The sequence below is a fragment of the Budorcas taxicolor genome, chromosome 3, assembly GCF_023091745.1.
Source record: "Budorcas taxicolor isolate Tak-1 chromosome 3, Takin1.1, whole genome shotgun sequence".
Classification (NCBI taxonomy): Eukaryota; Metazoa; Chordata; class Mammalia; order Artiodactyla; family Bovidae; genus Budorcas; species Budorcas taxicolor.
Genome location: NC_068912.1, coordinates 53,565,352 through 53,572,058, shown reverse-complemented (window position 1 = coordinate 53,572,058; position 6,707 = coordinate 53,565,352).

The window sequence follows — 6,707 nt, the reverse complement described above, 5'->3', positions numbered from 1 at the left end:
CTTAGCACGACACATAGTATATGTCTAATAAATTTTATTTATCACTATTCCTAGGACTCCCCAGCTCTGCGCTTCCCACCCAGTTCTGCCCTTCCTAGCAGAGATGCATGAATCAAAATTACTGGCACCTCCTCTCTCACCTGTGTCGTTGATTTCTTATTGTTAGTAGGGAACCATTCCACTTAATGAAGGAATTCATATTAAGGTGTGAATGATCAGTAGACCACTCTTTTAGCAGGCTGCCTGCATTTTAAAGCTTATTATCCTTCACCAGAGCGCTTCCCTGGTGGCTCAGAGGTAAAGAATCCGCCTGCTAATGCAGGAGACCTGGATTCAATCCCTGGGTCAGGAGGATCCTCCGGAGAAGGAAATGGCAACCCATTACATATTCTTACCTAGAAAATCCCATGGACAGAGGAGCCTGGCAGGCTAGAGTCCACAGGGTCCCAAGAGTTGGGTACAACTTAGCGACTAAACCACCACCACCAACCTCCACCAGAGGGTTGTGCCTAAGATATTTTTTGAACTGAGAGAAGAGTGGTAGCAGATTTTCCAGTGTCCCCTGTTATGGACTAATTGTGTCCTCCCAAAATACATATGTTAAAGCCCAAAGCCTTGGTACCTCAGAATGTGAATGCGCTTGCATATAGGGTCTTAGAACTGATAATTAAAGTTAAATGAAGTCATTGAGGTAAGCCCTGCTGCTGCTGCTGCTGCTAAGTTGCTTCAGTCGTGTCCGACTCTGTGCAACCCCATAGATGGCAGCCCACCAGGCTCCCCCGTCCCTGGGATTCTCCAGGCAAGAACACTGGAGTGGGTTGCCATTTCCTTCTCCAATGCATGAAAGCGAAAAGTGAAAGGGAAGTCACTCACTCGTCTCTGACTCAGCGATCCCATGGACCGCAGCCTACCAGGCTCCTCTCTCCACGGGATTTACTAGGCAAAAGTACTAGAGTGGAGCCCTAGTTGAATATAACTGGTGTCCTGTGAGAAGAGGAGGTTAGGTCAGAGACACGCACAGAGAGAAAACTATGTGAAGACAGAGAAAGAAGCTGAGGAGAGAAGCTTCAAAAGAAACAAATGCTGCTGACACCTTGATCTTGGAATTCTAACCTCTCGAACTGTGAGAAAATAAATTCCTGCATTTAAGTCACCCCGTCTATGGTCGGCAGTCCTAGCAAACTAATACACCTCCTTATTTCTTTCACTGACCTTTTGCAGATTAAAGTCACTGGGCCCAAATCCCAGTTAAGTTCCTTGAATTCCCTGTTCTACTTTTTCATCCCTCTGGCAAACCCCAGAGATTCAGTCTATGGATTCAAAATGGGGAGGAAAGGAATGATTACTTTTGAGTTCTACAGATACCAGGCATCTGTAGATACCATTAATCATCATGGTAATTTACAGGGGTTATCATTACAGATTAAGAAACTGAGGGTCAGAGAGGTTACCTTTCTTAACAAAACTAATTGTTCATTCAACAATTTATTAAACATCCAAAACCACACCTATATAACAGGCAGTATAAAAGATGTTGGCAACAAATCAGTGAACCAAACTGACTCATTCACTGCTCCCATGGGGCTAATAGTTTAGTGAGGAAAACAAACTTTAAACAGATAACCACACAAATAACTATATACTCATAAATGTGATAACTTATGAAGGAGCATAATATTTGTAGGAGAGCCAGATCAGTTTAATTTCATTTAATACAATTTTCTTGAGCACTTGTTGCATGCTAGACATTGTGCTCAGTGCTTAGGAAATATTGGCAAACAAGAGAGATATGGACTTTACCCTCTTAAAACTTCCATGTCTAGTGGGAAAAGGTCTCAAACAAGCCTTGCAAATGAGAGAGAAAGATACTATGAGAGATAACTTCAAGGTTACCTGGGAGCATTTAGAAAAATCTAAATGATATGATTTCGTATAAGAAATTAGGGTAGGCCTCTGGAGAAACTGCTATACTTACCGAGACTTGAAGAATCAGGTAGCAGTCATCTGAGCAGAGGTATGCAAAGCTCTCTTCAGTCAGGCCATCTCCAGTTCAGATAATGCCTTCTTCCTTGTAGATTCTTTCTCTAAAGGCATATTTTCTCTGTCCGGTCATAAACAAATTGTTTGCTAGAACTCTGAGCACTAACTGGAGAGTCGTTTCGACACTTTCTCATCTAGAATGGGACTTGTACGTTTGAGAGGATAAGCCTGAAAATTTCCTATCTCAGTGGGTCATTTAGGGCACTTCCTCTTCCCTGCTACTCTGTGGCAGACACTGCAGGTTGGCTTATTCAAAGCCTCTTTCCTTATTGCCTTCTACTACTAACGCCATAAAAATCACAATATGTTTTTACCCAGACTCCTTTGCAGGAACGGTTGGTCACATGGTCCAGTTCTGGCCAATAAGCAGACATCACTGGGTGGGCTTTCCCGAAGAACATTTTAAAAGAGACAGATTGTTTTTTTTTTCCCCCTTTCCCCACGTCCTCTTCTTTCTTGCCTTGAATCAAAATGAATGAACTGGAAGCACAGCAGCAATCTTGTGAGTATAGGGAGGAAAGTCATCTGTTTCATGTGTGCCTGCTAAGTCACTTCAATTGCGTCTGACTCTTTGTCAGACTATAGCCAGCCAGGTTCTTTGGTCCATGGGATTCTTCAGGCAGGAATACTGGAGTGAGTTGCCATGCCCTTCTCCAGGGAATCTTCCCAAGCCAGGGACTGAACCTTCCTCTCCTGTGTCCTACATTGGCAGGTGGGTTTTTTCCCACTAGTGCCACCTGGAAACCCCCAGTCACTTCCTTGTACTTGTGTTAGTCACTTAGTTGTGTCCAGCTCTTTGCAACTCCATGGACTGTAGCCTGCCAGGCTCCTCTGTTCTTGGAATTCTACAGGCAAGAACACTGGAGTGAGTTGCTATTCCTTTCTGAAAGGAAACTTCCCAATCCAGGGATTGAACAGAGGTCTCCTGCATCGCAGGCGAATTCTTTACCATCTGAGCCACCCGGGAAATCCCAGTCACTTGCTAGGGATGCAGAATTGTAAAGCAAGGGCCTGTTTACTCTCATGGCTCATGTCAGGCTGTTATATTGGCCCTGCCGGTGCCCTGACTTAACTGTTCTGAGAAGCTAGGGACTCTCTCAGACTAAGGTGTTTCAGGTATTTCTCCTTTTTATTGTGCTACTAACCACATCCCTCCAATGTGTTTAAGCTGTGATTCAAGCTGAATCACAGTTTAGACTATGGTACTTGGGATTGCAGAGCCAGCTGCCTTTTGAAATGTCAATTTAAGCACCTAGGGCTCTGGAATTCCAGGGCTTCAGGTTAAAACAGGTAAAAAGTATTCAGGGAGTGGTGGCTCCACCCCGAAGTCTGAACACAATAAAGATGATGCAGATTAACTTTAAAAAATAATAGCTGAAGGAAAAGTAGGAAAAAAAAAGTGAGGACACAAAGGTGAGAGTGCAAAAACAAGTTTTAGGTATTGTGTCAGATTATACTTCTTTTTGTAAGATCTCCATAGGTGGGAATCGTATCCTTCTGAGGGAATTCTTTCTTTAAGATAGAAAACTCCTCCAGATATTTCCCTTTGTCCAAATATTACGTCTTTTAATTACAGGGAGCTTTTTTTTTTTTTTTTTTAAACAGGGAGCTACTTACAAAGCAGATTTTTTAAGGCACTCACATTCCTCTGCAGTACAATTTCAAAAGGATTTTCTTCCTGGAAAAAATCTGCCCTTTTATTTGCCAGCTGGAATACAATCCCAGAGTTTGTACATCAAAGCTACATATCGACTTTATCATAGATTACTTTCTCTGATTCAGAAATGTCGATCTCTGTGAAGGTGATCTTCAAAGAACCAGACTAGCCTGGATTCAGTATCTGTCCTGTGTGTTGCCTGCCTCACCAGCTGGACCGGAGAGACTGCAGTGAACTGAGTTTATTTGATTGGCCAGATCCTGGACTTGCGAACGGCAGACAGTCTGGAAATAAGGACAGCACCTTTAATACGGGGATTTGAAGGACCCAATTTCCCCTCTTCTCCTCCTTTTGGGTACCTGACAGGGGTCACTGCTTTGGGATAAGACAGCAAAAATCAGTGCAGGGTGCAAAGTGGAAAAGCTCCCTTGGTTTCAAGGAGCAGAGAAACATGGAGGCCAACTTGGAAAGAGAGAATTTATCACGTATGTAAAACTGGAACCAGAAAGCTGATCAAGGGTCGAGTCAGCTACAGGAACTGGCTGTTCTTTTTGTCTCTCTCATGATTTGTCCCATCCATCTCTCATGATTTCTCTGCCTTTCTTTCAAGATATGTCTGCTCTATTTTTCTCTCTTTATTAACAGGCCAATTCCTCAATCCAAATGCCAGAAAGAGCAGTCCAAATGACTTTGCTCATTGACATCGCCCCTTTGGGTAGAGTTCTTTGCCAAAGGCATCGTCACAAGCCATTGGGCAGCTAATGGACAGGCTGCCTCAGGCCAGGTGCCCACCTCAGTCCACTCAGTGGCTACTGATGCACAGACACCAGCCTAATACAATCTGTCTGATCCAGGGGGGCTATGGACAGGGTAGTTTATACCAGAATCATGTGTTAGTAACATAGACTCTGGGACTTGCATTTAGACTGAGTCCAGTCTCATCATGTGAATACTTAGCCGGACCAGCAGTACTCAGGTTTCCTTACCTGTAAACAGGATAATACTTAAACCTATTTCACAGGGTTGTGGGGAGGCTTATCCAGGATAATGTGTACGTGAAAGGGCTTTGTAAACATAAGGCTCTGGGTGCCTCATGGGTGTGTTTGTGTGTGTGTGTGCACGTGCGTGCATACGTGTAAAACGAGTAAATGAGAGCACAGGAACCCTCTTCTACATGTTCAGAATCTCTCCTCCCCTCTACTGATGGCCCCCTTTTGCCACTAACCTCTTTACCTTTCTTTAAAGACAAAGAGAAAAGTAGACAGGAACCTTTTTTTAGAAAAAATGTTAATCTGCTCAATGTTCTGCATCAGCCTGTATGGGAGGGGAGTTTGGGGAAAAACGGATACGTGTTTACTTATGGCTGAGTCACTTTGCTGTTCACCTGGAACTATCGTAACATTGGTAATCAGCTATATCCCAGTACAATATAAAAAGTTAAAAAAAGACAAAACATAACACGCATGTGTGAGTGCTCAGTCACTTCTGTCCTGTCTAACTCTTTGTGACCCCATGGACTATAGCCCTCCAGGCTCCTCTGTCCATGGGATTTTCCAGTCAAGAATACTGGAGTGGGTTGCCATGCCCTCCCTCAGGGGATCTTCCTGATCCATGGATTGAACCAGCGTCTCCTGCATTACAGGCGGATTCTTTACCACTGAGCCACCGGGGAAGCCCAAAACATAATACAATGATAAGTAAAAATAAACAAAATTTTTAAAAAAAGAGTTGAAAAGAGAAAGGTGGCAGTGAGTAAGCAGAAGTAATGAGATATTGGGTGTGAGTTGCCTAGAAGGGCTGGACAGTTCAGGCAACAAAACTGAACTGCTGGGAATATCGGCTCCTAACTAAACATCCTGTGGCTGTGGGCAAATATCAGGCTCTTTGTGTGAAACATGGCCCTGACCTTGGCAGAGCCTCATGAGGGCACTCCTGGAACTCCCTGACTCACTGCGGAGGCAGCTGAATGAGGGGCGGGGCGCTGGGCCAAGGACAGCCATCTGCTGCTGAGCTCACCAGGTGCCCCACTGGAGCACAGGAGGAGAGGGGAAGAGTGGCTGCACAGAGGCCTCTTTTCCTGGGCCTTCTGTCCTAGACTGGACACTGGGGGCCCTATTTGAGTAGGCTCAGGTTGCTCACATTTAGGTTGTTAAGAAAGAAATGTCCTGAAGCATACTGAAAAAAACACATAAGATAGTCATAAAGATAGTTTTCCAAAACATACCTCAAAGGGGAATGTTTTGGTCCAGTGGAATTCTGTAGTATGTGCAAAGCCACGGGGAGTAGGAAGATTATACAGGGGGGCAGCAAAAGCAGAAGCAAAGTTTTGACATGCTCTTTCGAGAAGAATACAGGGAGGATAATCAAGGGGAGATATGGAAGAGAAGAAACAGACGAATCATTCTGTTCTCTACTCGACTAATTCCCTCACTGGCATTGGGGATATGACTGCTGAATCGAAGTCCTGGGGTCCTGGCTTTCTTCTTCCAGGGTTTTTCGTTCTCCGTTAATTAGGACATTGGAGAAATTGTCATGATAATTATAGTGTCTAGACTTGGGGAACTATGGGGAGCAGCAAGAATATATTTAATTGCAGAGCTGAGAAGATACATGAAGACAGTAGCGTTTTGAAATCCTGTTCTGAGAACGCTGCTATGCTGAGCTGTGTTTTTCGGGATTGCCGTGACATTGTCTGTTATGTAAGGGGAATCTTGGATGTTTTGTCTGAGCATTTAGAGTTGTTAAAATGTTCGTTTTCTCAAGAGGAGTCCAAGGATCGGCAGAGAAAGTTGTGCCTCAGTGTTCAGCTCTTTTTCAGTTTTGCTGTCAGGGCGAGTCATCATGAGGGGTGGTAGAGGCAGAGGCTCTCATAGCTGATTGATTCCTTTGGAGCAATAGGAAAGTGATTAGGATGGAAACATTTTACTTTGCCAGGTTTGGGCATCATATTTTCCCTTCCACAATTTCAATGACATGTTTTATTTGGCTTATTGGTGGAAGAACAGAGCAG